We start from the raw sequence: 15,774 nt of genomic DNA on the forward strand, positions 1-15,774 counted from the left end.
TCCATGACAAACAGCAACTGAAGGAATTTATGTCTTCAAAACCAGCGCTAGAGAAAATACTCAAGGAGATTAACTGCAAAGAGGAAATGGGTAATTCACGCCAGAACCAAAGAAACAAGAATTCCCATCCAGCAGACAATTAAGCAAAGAAGAATAAACAGTATCTCAAACAGAAATAAGATCTTAACATGTTGGGAATTAAAAATTATCTCTCTATAATCACACTGAATGTAAACGGCCTCAACTCCCCAATAAAAAGACATAAAGTGGCAAAATGGATTAAAAGCCAGAATCCATCCATCTGCTGCTTACAAGAAACACACCTCACAAGTAAAGATAGGAACAAACTCAAGGTAAAGGGCTGCAGCAAGGTAATCCATGCTAATGGTACTCGAAGACAAGCAGGAGTAGCAACTATGATATCAGACAAGTTAGACTTCAAACCCAAACTTATTAGAAGAGACAAAGAAGGTCACATTTTACTGGTAAAAGGAATAGTCCAGCAAGAGGAAATAACAATAATCAACATCTATGCCCCAAACATAGGGGCAGCTACTTTCATAAATCAAACTCTTTGTGACATGAAGCCACACATAAATCCCAACACAATAATACTGGGAGACTTCAACACACCTCTCACAATACTAGACCGATCTTCCAGACAAAGGGTCAGTAAAGATGTCTCAGAACTAAAGAACACCATTAACCAAATGGACCTTTTGGACACATATAGAATATTTCACCCAACTACAGCAGAGTTTACATTTTTCTCAGCTGCTCATGGAACCTTCTCCAAAATAGATCACATCCTGGGACACAAAATGAGCACTAGCAAATTTAAAAAATGTTACATACTTCCCTGTGTCATTTCAGACCATAATGGAATGAAACTAGAAATCAACTATAAGAAGACCCAGAGAAACAACATAAACATGTGGAGACTGAACACCACACTTCTGAATGAAGAATGGGTCATAGAAGATGTAAGAGGTGAAATCAAGAAATTTCTAGAAACAAATGAAAATAAAGAAACAACATATCAAAACCTCTGGGACACTTTGAAGGCAGTATTAAGAGGAAAATTTATAGCACTGAGTGCTCACATAAGAAAAACAGAAAATCTTCAAATAAATAGCCTTATGACACACCTCAAAGCCCTTGAAAATCAGGAACAATTGAACCCCAAAGCCAGCAGAAGACGGGAAATTATTAAAATTAGAGCAGAAATTAACGAAATAGAGAATAAAAAAACAATACAGAAAATCAACAAAACCAAAAGCTGGTTTCTTGAAAAAATTAACAAGATTGATAAACCACTAGCCAACCTAACTAAAAAAAAGAGAGAATCAACCCAAATTATGAAGATAAGGGATGAAAAAGGAGACATTACTACTGACAGCGTAGAAATCCAGAGGATTATCAGAAACTACTTTGAAAAACTATACTCCAACAAAATGGAAAATCTGGAGGAAATCGACAACTTCCTAGATAAATACAACCTTCCTAAACTGAGTCAAGAAGATATAGAACACTTAAACCAACCAATAACAATCAAAGAGATTGAAATAGCAATAAAGAGCTTACCATCAAAGAAAAGCCCAGGACCAGATGGTTTCCCAAGTGAATTCTATAAAACCTTTATAGGAGAACTAATCCCAATACTACTCAAACTATTTCGGGAAATAGAAAAAACCGGGACTCTCCCAAATACATTCTATGAAGCCAACATCACACTAATACCCAAACCGAATAAAGACAGTTCAAGGAAGGAAAACTACAGGCCTATATCTCTGATGAACTTGGATGCAAAACTATTAAACAAAATACTAGCAACACGCATTCAAAACCACATCAAGAAAATCATTCACCATGACCAGGTAGGGTTCATCCCAGGGATGCAAGGCTGGTTCAATATACGAAAAACAATCCATGTAATTCATCATATAAACAGAATCAAAGACAAAAACCACATGATCATCTCAATAGATGCTGAAAAAGCATTTGATAAAATTCAACATCCATTTATGATAAAAACACTGCAGAGAATTGGAATAGAAGGAACATATCTCAACATTATTAAGGCAATCTACAATAAGCCCACTGCCAACATCATATTAAATGGGGAAAAACTTCAAGAATTTCCCCTAAAAACTGGAACGAGACAAGGATGTCCACTATCACCACTTCTCTTCAATATAGTACTAGAGACTCTAGCCAGAGCAATAAGGCAAGAAAAGGAAATCAAAGGAGTACAAATAGGAAAAGAAGAACTTAAGCTTTCACTATTTGCAGATGACATGATACTATATTTAGAAAACCCAACAAACTCAACCAAAAGGCTTATAGAACTGATCAACAAATTCAGCAAGGTATCTGGATACAAAATCAATCTTAAAAAATCAGAAGCTTTCCTGTACACCAACCATAAATCCACTGAAAAAGAAATTCAGAAAACACTTCCACTCAGGATCTCCCACAAAAAAATAAAATACCTAGGAATAAACTTGACCAAGGAAGTAAAAGATCTCTACAAAGAAAATTATAAAACACTGAAAAAAGAAATCGAAGAAGATCTTAGAAGATGGAAAGACCTTCCATGTTCATGGATTGGCAGAATTAATATCATTAAAATGGCCATCCTCCCAAAAGTGATCTACAGATTTAATGCAATGCCCATTAAACTACCAAGATCATTCCTCACAGACATAGAAAAATCAGTCCTTAAATTTATCTGGAATAACAAAAAGCCCAGAATAGCCAAGGTAGTTCTCAGCAACAAAAACCACGCAGGAGGAATCACAATACCTGACTTTAAACTATACTACAAAGCCATTGTAATAAAAACAGCATGGTACTGGCAAAAGAACAGATATATAGACCAATGGAGCAGAATAGAAGACCCAGAAACAAGTCCACACACTTTCAGCCAATTGATTTTTGACAAAGGGGCCAAAAACATACACTGGAAAAAAGATAGCCTCTTCAACAAATGGTGTTGGCAAAACTGGTTAACCATATGCAGAAAATTGGATGTTAATCCCACTTTTTCACCCTGTACAAAAGTCAACTCACGATGGATCAAAGACTTGGAAATTAAACCAGAGACCTTGAAGCTCCTTGAAGAGGGCATAGGTCCAACACTACAACACATAGGCACAGACAAACATTTCCTCAACAAGACCCCAAAGGCACAACAAATTAAAAGGAGAATCAATACATGGGATTGCATGAAACTGAAGAGCTTCTGTTCAGCAAAGGAAACTATCAAGAACCTCAATCGAGAGCCAACAGAATGGGAGAAGATTTTTGCCACCTACACCACTGATAGAGGACTAATATCTAGAATATACAGAGAACTCAAGAAACTCAACACTAAGAAAACAAAGCATCCAATAACAAAATGGGCAAATGAACTAAATAGACACTTCACAAAAGAAGAAATTCAAATGGCCAATAAATGCATGAAAAAATGCTCAACATCACTGGCAATCAGAGAGATGCAAATCAAAACTACCCTGAGATTTCACCTAACTCCAACTAGAATGGCCATCATTCAAAACACAAACAACAACAGATGCTGGCGAGGATGTGGAGAAGTGGGAACTCTAAGACATTGTTGGTGGGATTGCAAATTAGTGCAACCACTTTGGAAAACAGTATGGAGAATCCTCAGAAGAATGGGAACAAATCTTCCATTTGATCCAGCAATACCACTGTTGGGTATCTACCCAAAAGAAAAGAAACCAAACTACCAAACTAATGCATGTGTATCTATGTTCATAGCTGCACAATTCACCATAGCCAAACTATGGAACCAGCCAAGATGTCCATCAACAGATGAATGGATTACAAAACTGTGGGATATGTACACAATGGAATTTTACTCAGCCATCAAAAAAAACTCAATTACATCATTTTCAGGGAAATGGATGGAACTGGAGGACATTATGCTAAGTGAGATTAGTCAGGCACAAAAAATAAGAAATCAGATGCTTTCCCTAATATGTGAGAGTTAGGGAGAAATGGGTCATAGGAGGAACTCTTGGAAGAGGATCAGTAACTTTTAACTCTGTTTATATTGTCTTTGGATATACAATATTTTTTTTATTTTTTAGGGAGTTTATTTACTTTTTTGTTGCCTGTGCCATTGAAATCATATCCAAGAAATCACTTCCAATCTCAATGTTGTGAGGTTTTATGACCTAGATTTTCTTCTAAAAGCTTATAGTATTAAGAGTTATATTTAGGTCTTTTATCTACTTTGAGTTAATATTTGTATATGTGTTAGGTAAGGGCCCAATTTTATTCTTTTTCATTTATTATTATTTTTCAACAATATTTAGTTAAAAGACTAGTATTTCCTCCACCAAAAGTTCATGGAAACCTTGTCAAAAATAACTTGACAATGTATGGAAGAATTTATCTCTAGGCTTTTATTTAGCTCCAATGGTTTATATATCTGCCTTTAGAACAGTACTACACTGTTTCAATTATTGTAGCTTTATATGGTTTGAAATCAGAAAATATACATCTTCTAGCTTTGTTCTTCTTTGAGACTGTTTTGGGTATCTAGAGTCCATATTCCATATCAGGATAGATTTTTTCTGAAAAATAAATAAATAAATGTATGATAGTTTCACCTAAAAAAAAAAAAAAAAGAAAAGAAAAAAATATTCTCTGGTAAGAAAGAAAGCAAAAAGAAATATTGAAATGTTATCTTTAAGTCATCAAAAGTTTGGTACCAGACAAATGAAACTATTATGTGAGATTATCAATGTTAATATTGTATAAATTGCTATAATACTAGATGTCAACCAGTAAGCCAAGCGTGGGAAGGAGGGATGGGGAGGGAATGGGGTGGGGATCGTGGTAGGGGCTAACTGGGCGAGATGTGCATGTATGTCTACAAAAGTATTTTCTTTATACCACTATGATGTATGAATACATTGCACCAATAAAAAATAAATTAAAAAAAAAAGACTTCAGAATTTTTTATAAGGTCAAAACTCGGAAAACATATTTTAAGTCATATAGCTAATAAAAACTTATATCTAAAATATATAAAGAATATGACAACTCAATTTCTAAAAACTTATTTTAAAGGTATATAAATATTAGAATCATAAAGATACTACTGCAAATCCACTGAAAGGTATACAATCGATAATGCCAAGTGCTAATAAGGATGTAGAGAAACTAATGGCTTACACATTGCTGATGGGAATGTGAAATGGTACAACCACTTTGTAAAATAGCTTCAGTGTCTTAAATACATATAAACATATATCATATAACTCATTAATCTCATTTCCTAGGAATCTACCCAAGTATAATGAAAATATGTCTACATAAAGACTTGTCTATCAATGTTTATAGAACTTTATTCATATCATGCCCCAAAATGGAGATGCTACAAATAACCAGCAACTGATACATACTTAAAATGTGGTTCATCTGTGTGGTGCAATGCTATTCTGACATAAAAAGCATCAAACTATGGATATACAAAACTAAATTGTTGTAATAGATGCACAACTCCATAAATTTAGTAAAAATCAATGAACGGTATACTTTAAGTGAATGAATTTTGTGGAATGTAAATTATACTTCAATAACACTAATTTAAAAAAAAAAAGCAATTCACTAGAGTCAACTTCTAAGAAGCCAAATGAACCATTATATCTCTTCTACAAAGAATGCCTGACTCCCTGGGATGATGGAATAGTATGGAAATAACAGGAGATTAAAACAATTCTACATGATGCAGCTTTCTACATCAAAAATACATTAAGTCTGTGGAAGTATCTTATTTTGAAGTGATAATATCTCAATTCTCCCCCAAAGTAGCACAGTACTGTCCAGACTACAATTAGTTTTAAAAATGTACATAACACCTTCCTTCTATAGAACTCCTTGTGCTTCACATTTAGTCTGATGATGTTCTCAGGAGTTAAATTTGCAAAATAAATTGTTTCATCAAATAAGCCATCTGTGAGAAAATATAAAGCATTTGATAGCATGAGGAAAAGTCTTTAAGCAAAATAACATTAGGGGATGTCTATAAGTTTTAAGGAGAAAGTTGGAAGCATCTCAGGGGTTAGAGGCAAAAAACCAGAAGGTTATTGGATCATGGCTACCTCAAAGGCAGAAGTGGGTTACAGAAGTATACATATTACAATAATATGGTAAATTTGTGATAAATGCCACCAGAGATGTTTTTAAGAATAAGGCAAGAGTAAATGGGTAAAAAGATGCCCTGGTTACCTATATGCCCCCTCTACCAAGGAACCCTAATTTAAAACTGAGTGCACATAATTTTTGACACAAAATTTAAAAAGAAAAACAAATGGCTGACATAAACAAAAACGAAAGAAAGATGCAGGAAACTCCCAAAGCAGAGTGTCTGGAGGATGAGTAGGCATACAGGATTGCAGAATCGGGGCCAGAGCCCAGCAGAGAGCAGACCTGCTGGCTCAGTGTGAGCCTCAAGTGTAGCAGAAGCTGCACAAGACCAACTTCATTTACTTCATGTAAAACAGTTGCATGATTTATGTAAGCCTAACCCTGAAACCTTGAGTTTTGAGACAGTCGCAGAAGAAAAATTCTAGATAAGCTGCTTTCAGAGCTTGTAAAAATGTGGTTTTGAAGCTGGAGTGTTGAAATCTGACCCTTGCATCTAATTAGCTGTGTGGCCCCAAAGGAGTCACTTAATCTCCAAGTCTGTTGCTTCATCTGCACACTAAGGGCTGAATGTGATGGTCCCATCTTGGGAGGGACAAGATAAGGGCAACCACGGCAGACACTAGGGATGACTACATTCATTGCTGCTACTGCTGACACCTAGGCCACACCAGACCCACACCAAACACTACACAGACATACTCATTTAATCCTACAAGGTATCTTGTGCAGCATTCCTATTTTACAGAGAAAATTGAGGAAATTAAAAACGAGCTCCAGGTCCCATAATCACATAGATAGAAAGTGGTATGGTCTAGATTTAACCCCAGGCAGTTTACAGAAAATATACTAAACTACTGTCTATAACTCAATACATAGAAAACATTCCAAAATGCTTGTTATTATTATCATGGCTATGTTATACAATTACAAAATTAAAATTAAGAGGGACTTCACATGAAGTCATTACAGAAAACGTCCTCTACTTCCTGCTTCTAAACCTACAGATCAGTTCCAGTCAGTTGGCCTGATCCTCTCCTTCCTCTCTCCTGTGTGATTAGAGGGTTTTATCTGAGGGTGGGGACCCTTTACATGAGTCTTAAATTCCATTTTCTGGGCTCTCTTAGTAGCCCTGTCATATATTGTCCCATGTCATATATTGTCCCATGGGTTATATTTTCTACCCACACACACAATGGAACTCCTTAAAAATGTGTGTGTGTGTGTGTGTGTGTGTGTGTGTGTGTGTGTGTGTAAAAATTTTAGGCGGTACTGGGGATGGAACATAGGAGCATTCTACCTCTGAGCTACATCCCCAGCCCTATTCATTCTTTCTTTCTTTCTTTCTTTCTTTCTTTCTTTCTTTATTACTTTTGAAACAGGGCCTCACTAAGTAGCTGAGGCTGGCTGCAAACCCGGATTCTCCTGTCTAAGCCTCCCAAAGGCTGGGATTACAAGCATGTGCCACCATGCCCAGCATCCTTAATAAATATTTATTTATTTATTTATTTATTATTTTTTTTTTGGTGGTACTGGGGTTCCTGGAAGCCCTTCTACCTCTGGGCTACACTCCCAGACCTATTTTTACATTTTCATTTTGGAAACAGGGTCTCCTAAGCCAGCACGCATGGCTGGCTTCGAACCTGCGTGATCCTCCTGTCTCTGCCTCCCAAGCTCAGGGATTACAAGCGTGCGCCACCACGCCCGGCTCCTTAATAATATTTAAACATTCTCAAATATTTCAGCTTAAAACTCCTATCTCCTATCTCCACAGTCCTCTCCCAAGTACATGCGCTCTGTTGCTCTCTAGTTCTCTCGACCTCCCTCCCTCCTTCCCTCTTTCTGATTTTTCATATTCATCTTCTTGAAAGAACTGTCTATATTCACTCTTTCCATAGCGTCCTATCTCACTCAATCCACCCCTGCCCCTACCACTTCTTAAAAATCACTCCCCTCAGGCTTCCCGGAGGATTCCTTGTGGCTGTGTGGCGCTCATGACCACGATCACTCCTAGACTCTCAGAAGCCTCTAGCAGAGATGAGCCCTGCCTGCTCTCTGAAACACATTTTTCCCTTATCTGCAGTAATATTACCTGTGTCTGCTCTTCTTTCTTCCTGTCTATCTGGAAACTCCTACGTCTCATGCTGCCTCTCTCTCCACATGGCTTCAATGTTGATTTTCCTCCAAGTGCCGCCTTGGCTTCCTATTCTAATCTCTTTTTCTGCAGAATCTCATCTACCATCGTGAGTTCAATTCTCGCTTGCCAGTATCTTCCAATTTACCTCTGTAACCCACACCCACCCTCTTATATCCAATTACCTCCTGGACATCTCCATATGGATCTCTCAAAGGCACCTCAAAGCCACTTGTCCAATCAAAATCCTCCCTGCCCTGGTCACCTCCCCTGTATATCTGGCTCTGTTCTCATGCTCTTTGTGGTGGCAAATGGCTCCAACGGGATATTTGGACAAACAGGTAACTTAAAAATCCTTTCATCATCTCCTAAACCAGCCATGATCTAATCTGATCCATTTCATCAACTTTATTTCTCTTGATTTCTGGAATCAGGGACTCGACTCTGTCCTCTGTCTGATTTTGCTCTGTTCCAAATTTTTTTCTTAGTAACAAATTCATCCTTCATATTAATTAGCATAAGTGTTACCTTTTCATAGAAAAGCCTCCCCTAATCTCTCAGTCTCCACTCAGGTCTCACAAACGATTGTCAAAATACTATCCACACCTGCAGTTACACTTAACTTACTGAGATTCTTTAACGTATCTTCACTGGTATACAGTAAAGTCTGACCATAAGGAACTCAATACATATATGTTGCTAAATTGATCTAATCCAATTCCTTCAATTTCTACATGAAAATACTAGAGTACAAAGAAGTAGGCTTGTCTATAGTCTGACTTCCAATAAGTCTTCTGACTCCCAATAAAATGTCTTCTACCATACCAAATTCTTCATTGATCATGTCTCAGAAAACAAGTGATACCAATACCAGCTATATAATGACTAGGGGGACATTCTTCACCAACAAGACTGATACTGAATAATAAACACTCTTTGTAAATACATCTGCTCTTCTCTGTCTCACACAAACATTTTAAAAGGCCATTATTCTATCTATTAGGATTCTCCATGGAACAGGATTTTTTTTTTTTTTTTTTTTTTTTTTTTTTTGGTGGTACTGGGGTTCCTGGAAGCCCTTCTACCTCCAGGCTACACTCCCAAGCCTATTTTTATACTTTTATTTGGAAACAGGGTCTCCTAAGCCAGCACAGCTGGCTTTGAACCTGCATGATCCTCCTGTCTCCGCCTCCCAAGTGCGGAGATTACAAGCATGCGCCACCACGCCCGGCTGGAACAGGATTTTTTTAAAAAGTCATCTAAGGGTCTAAAATATCATGCATGAGACACCAAAGAGAGTTTTAGGACAGACTCTCCTGGAGAACTTTTACAAAGATGGCTAAGAACTGGTTATATTAATATCAAGGGCTATGCAGGGAGTAAATGAGTCAAAAGTAAAAGCTTGTAGGGAGACTTTGTGGAGAGCATTTTCAAGTTAGAGCTGTAGTATGCTTTAAGATCCAGCCCATTCCTATCCTGAAATCAGGGCCTAGGATGTCTAAGTATTTCCGATGGATCAGTTGTAAACATACACAAATGTTGGACAGGGTCACCTTGGGTTCTGCCCAAGAGAACTTTCTGACAGACCTCATTGGAAGGAAGCTGCAGACACACACACTTCTGTATATAAATGTATATAAATTAAGATTTTTCATGCTTAATTTTATTCTTAAATTTGAAGTAATCAGAAAATTTGTACAACCCGCTTTAATTTTCATCTAAGGAATGAAGAACTAACTCTTAAATTAATTTAAAGAAATGTAAAAGATAAAAATAATGTTGCTTTGTACATAATGTCTTAGGGATTTTCTTTAATATCAATTCCGCTGAACACAATCAAAAAGTTTCTGACAGCCTAAGAAGGAGGTGAGTGTGTGTTTTTCACATTTTAAAAGATTAATTTCTCCATTTTATAAAGAACAACCAAAACTCTATTTCCTTTCAGAGTGTGTTTCCATGTTTAAGATTCTAGGCAAGAATTTAAACTTTAATGCTAAATATTGGATTAAAAAGTCACTTAAAACATCCCACAATTTGCAATATTTACATATAAAATACATAATTTAAGAGCTGAATTGGTAGCATTTTGCAGACCTGAATCTTAGTACTTTCACCCAAGAAAAATTATGTCAACTCATGAATTCTGAATGACTCTTAGCAATTAAATAAAAAACACAATAAGTACATGGCCATGTTTCCTGTGAGGAGTTGAAATAATGAAATACAGTAGTTGCCTGTACTCTTTCTTTAGACCTCTGTTTCCCAAAATTTAAAGCAGAAGTAAATTCACATTATCTCAGATCAAGATATGTTTGCGAAAAAGGAGCTGGCAGCAAAGATCCCTCTTAGGGATCCTCTTAAAAAAACCCTAAAGAGGGATCATCTACACTACATAGCCAAGAGAATACACCACAAACATTTTACAATAATTTGCATACTCTAAGACTCTGTGACAGGAGATATCCCCTGTGAACCTGTCAAAGGTAGAACGCCAGAAGCTCGGGATGGGGACTGGCCCAAGCAATCCAACTGGGATTTCAAGAGAACATTCTCTGATGCCTACAGAGCATGTGCTCATGTTTTAGGAACAGCCCAACTGCCAGAACACTTCTGTCTGGGAATTTAGTCAAAAAAGCATCAAAAGGACCTCATAGCATTCTAGAAGACCTTTGGTATCCTTTTGCCCCTGATTTTAGATAAGAAGTCATTAAAAAGCTTGTTCGGTATATCATTCCTGTGTGGTCTCAAAGTGTTTTCTCTTACATATGACATGTGTACTATAAATCTATTTAATCTTACTCAAATTAGGTTTTATGAGTTCTGTCAGACCAAAATAAATCTCAATTTGCTGAACTTGTATACTACGCTCTATTTCTGAAGGAAACTAAGGAGTAGCACACTTCTCTAAAACTATAGTGATTTTACAAAGTAAATCATTTTCTCTTCATATTTTAACTGAACTTTAGAGTAATCTGTAATTATTATTATGTGACCTTTTTAAAAACTGCTATCTGATTTAAAAGTTAATATTTGTGTTAAGTGAAATCAAATTATATTTTGGCCATCAACACAGTTTTAAATGAAATGACAATGTAGATGGCTCCATGACATGCTGCTCATCATTAATTAATTAATACATTAATTTTCAGGACCACTGCCAAACCTTGGCTTCATTTTATACATAATATTCATTCATGGCTTCATTTTATACATAATATGAATATTATGTGGGTGGCAATTACTCAGCAATAGTTCCTAATACCTGATGTGACCTTTATCAGCATACTTTTCAGCAAATTTCCCAGTATTATCACTCTCTCCTAATTTTGTATCTGGTTAGGGGCTTAAGTATTCTATTCTAGTTAGAAATCTCCTTGTAGGGATAACCACAGTCTCCAAGGTAGAAATAGAGGAGTCCTTAAGAGTGACTACAGGGAGTAATTATTAGAGTACTAAAAGCCAGGGTGCTAAATTTCTATGTCACTGGCGTATCAAGAACACAGTGCCCCTAGAGCATACGAAACAGGTGACATATAATTTATATACATGTATTTTTCACCCATACTATACCCACTCTGAGTTTATAAATAACTTTAAGTTGTGTACAAGTAAAAATAATTCATAAATATATAACAAGATATATTCATAAATTTAAAAATAATTCTTTATGCTCCAAGGATTGGGTGACTTTTTCTTAATCTTTGTGCTTTTAAATTTCAGAAATTATAGTTCAGAGGTAGGGAAGAGAATAAAAGAGAAAATTTAAAGAATGTATGGGCTGTTTTTTTTTTTTTTCTGTGTTTCACTATTGACCTGATTGATGTGGTGATCTAGCCAAATCTGAACTTGTAAAAGATTAGTCTTTTTCAGGGGGAAAAACATCAAAATTCCTTATTTCTGAAAAATCTAGTCCTTCAACTTAGATAATGAGTTGGCTGAGAAGAATGTCTTTTGCTTTCCTGGTTTAGTTTTACCTAATTTACAGAGTACTTCATTTATGTTTTATAGGCCTTTCTGACTCTCTGACACTGTAGCTGAGTGTCCCTATCAGTCTGGCTACCACATTGAAGACTTATATTAGGAAATGCTATCTAGAGCTTCCGGGTGGCAAAAGGCCAGATAAATGATCTTTGCTGTTAAACAGAAGCATGTACTCTCAACTTCCCCACTTGGTTGAATACATCCACACTTAGCTATAATGAGCAAGCTCCATTTGTTTAATGAAGCATTCATATGATAAAAGTGGCTAAATCAACAAGTGGAGTTATTTATGAACAAATAAAGCCATCTGAAACCATCAGGAAGGATGTTATATTCTGAACCCAATTCTTTTTAAAAATGGCTCAACTGAAATATTTTACTCTTGTTCACCAATAACAGTGTCTCCTAAGCTGAACGCTATTTTTTAAAAATTACTTGATTTTCAGGATATGTTTGTGTCGGTACTAAGATTAACTTCTGACTAGTTTAAAGCATTCTTCAGCAGGGCGTGGTGGCGCACATTTGTAATCCCAGCTCTTGGAAGGCAGAGACAGGAGGACTGCATAGGTTCGAAGCCAGCTGCATTGGCTTAAGATACCGGTTCAAATAAAAAAGTATAAAAATAGGTCTGCGAGTGTAGCCCAGAAGTAGAAGGGTTTCCAGGAACCCCAGTACTAAAAAAAAAAAAAAAAAAAAAAAAAAAAAAAAAAAAAAAAAAATCTTCAAGGGTATATAACATAAAAAATAAGAGATTAAAAATGCAGAAATAGCCAGGCATGGTGGCGCACGCTTGTAATCCCCACGCTTAAGAGACCCTGTTTCCAAATTTAAAAAGGGATAAAAATAGGTCTGGGAGTGTAGTCCAGAGGTAGAAGGGTTTCCAGGAACCCTAGTACCATCACACACACACACACACACACACACACACACACACACACACACTGCAGAAATTGAAATCGAGAATTTAAATTTTCAGAAGCTCTTATAAATCAAGAAATACGAAGAAAGATATTAATGGCATCTGTACCAGTATTGGGAATGGACTAGGAAGATTTGAGAAATCTATGATTATTAATATATTTCAAAAATTGGGTGAGGGGCAAATCTGTGCAAGGACTTGGTTTCCACCTAAAAGCAGGCAACTATTCCAATGTAAATTAACATAGCTAAAAGTAATTAACAAGTCAATAGGAGAGGAGAAGGAGGCCTTTCTCTATCTAAAGATAGATTTTAGGAGAGGAGAACTAGGCCTTTCTCTATCTAAAGACAGATCTACATGATAAGCCAGCTAAGATGGTAGGAGGGGTCAACCTTTGCCACACCTTGCTGGGGGAGGTACCTTACAGGGTAAGGGGAGGTACCTTACAGGGACTGTCACCACATCAAAATTACATAAACAAGATGGAGGTCATGGGTATATAAATTCTGGTCCTTGGCAGGTGTGGTGGAGCACGCTTTTAATCCCCGCGCTTGGGAGGCAGAGACAGGAGGATCGCGCAGGTTCGAAGCCAGCTGAGCGCATTGGCTTAGGAGACCCTGCTTCCAAATAAAACATGTAAAAATAGGTCAGGGAGTGTAGCCCAGAAGTAGAAGGGCTTCCAGGAACCCCAGTACCAAAAAAAAAAAAAAAAAAAAATTCCGGTCCACGTGCTATATCTTGGGAGTGGTAAAGTTGGCCCGGGCTGCCCTCCCCACTCATGCCATTTTGGCATGGGGCTCTAACTATTTTCTGTATTTCTATCTTTTTAATGAACTTCTTTAAATCTTCAGCAACTGTCCAAGCTATGCATATTTATTCTTAGCTTAGGACAAGAACCCGCGGTTTTTCTGTTTTTGGTTGTTTGGGGTTTTGTTATGGGTTGGGGGAAAGTATGTCCAGGACCCTCATATAGGTTCCCGGGGAACAGTTTCCCCACAACCATATTCTCCCAATCCGTAACAGCATCATAATTAGATCCTGACATTATACCTAAGTACATTCAATAACCTCCCAGGCAGTGCTTAATCTGACCTTTGTTTATAGCATTTTCTCCAACAGTAGCCTTTACACAGGTTCAGCAATACATTGGGCTCTCCCATGTCAATATGTGTATGGTCTCACTCTTCGCTTGAAGTAACACACATACACACATGCATGCAATCCTTCTATCTCTGACCCATCCTTCAGATCTCAGAATCCTACTGTCCTCCAGAAGTTACACTTCCATTTTAAACTGTCCCCATAGCAGCCTGTGCTTCCTGAACATGACTTGGAATTCTCATAGCACAGGCCTTTCTCACTTTGATTCTTTTTTTTAAATTTATTTATTTTTTCAATTGGTGCATTATAGTCATATATCAATCACATTGGAGTACAAGACTTGAGAGGATATACAAGCACACATAATCCAATTAGCCCTCATCCAGCCCCCATCCCATTCCCTCCCCCTCCCTCGAACCCATGCTTCTTTGGTGATTAACTTTGATACATTTGTTTATGTACCTCCTGCGTTTTAAAGAGGCTCTGTCCTCCACTATTCCATACCCTCTGATTGGTCACATAAATTGCTTCACTATAGGGCCCTTTCTATAGCTCAACCTATTGCCCCTTTCCTCCTAGTTATTGCTGATTAGGGGAAGCATCTGATTTATATTTTCTGCGATATTTCTCTGTGCATGCTGTGTTGCAAGTACCGATCCCACTCTTGACTGCCCCAGTAGTGGCCTGGCTACTCAGTGGACTGATCCAGACCTCGCTGGCTCAAGCAGCGGCCTTGCCTCATGGGAGGCCTGGTTCTGGTCTCGATGGCCCCCACACCAGCCTAACCCCTCAGCTGGCTTCAATCCCAGCCTCGGAGGCCGCAGTAGTGGCCTTGCCTCACGGCAGGCTCCGATGCTGGCCACTGGCCCCGGCACCGGCCTAACCCCTCGGCAGGATTCCGATCCCGGCCTCAGAGGCCCCAGCACTGGCCTTGCCTCACGGCAGGCTCCGATGCCAGCCGCGCTGGCCCCAGCACCGGCCTAACCCCTCAGCAGGCTCCAGTCCCGACCTTGGAGGCCCCAGCACCGGCCATGCCTCACAGCACACTCCAATGCCGGCCTCGCTGGCCCCAGCACCGGCCTAACCCCTCAGCAGGCTCTTATCCTGCCCTCGAAGGCCCCAGTAACAGCCTTGCCTCACGGCAGGCTCCGATGCCGGCCTCGCTGGCCCTAGCACCAGGCTAACCCCTCGGCAGGCTCCGATCCCGGCCTCGGAGGCCCCAGCACCAGCCATGCCTCACGGCAGGCTCTGATGCCTGCCTCGCTGGCCCCAGCACCGGCCTAACCCCTCGGAAGGCTCCAGTCCCGGCCTCGGAGGCCTCAGTAGTGCCCTTGCTTCACGGCAAGCTCTGATGTCGGCCATTGGCCCTGTCACCTGCCTAACCCCTCCGCAGGCTCCGATTACTGTCTCTAGGGTTATTATTTCAAAGGTTCCAGGTGTAACGTATCAGCTCTCTTCC

This window comes from Muscardinus avellanarius, assembly GCF_963383645.1.
Source record: "Muscardinus avellanarius genome assembly, chromosome: 5".
NCBI lineage: Eukaryota > Metazoa > Chordata > Mammalia > Rodentia > Gliridae > Muscardinus > Muscardinus avellanarius.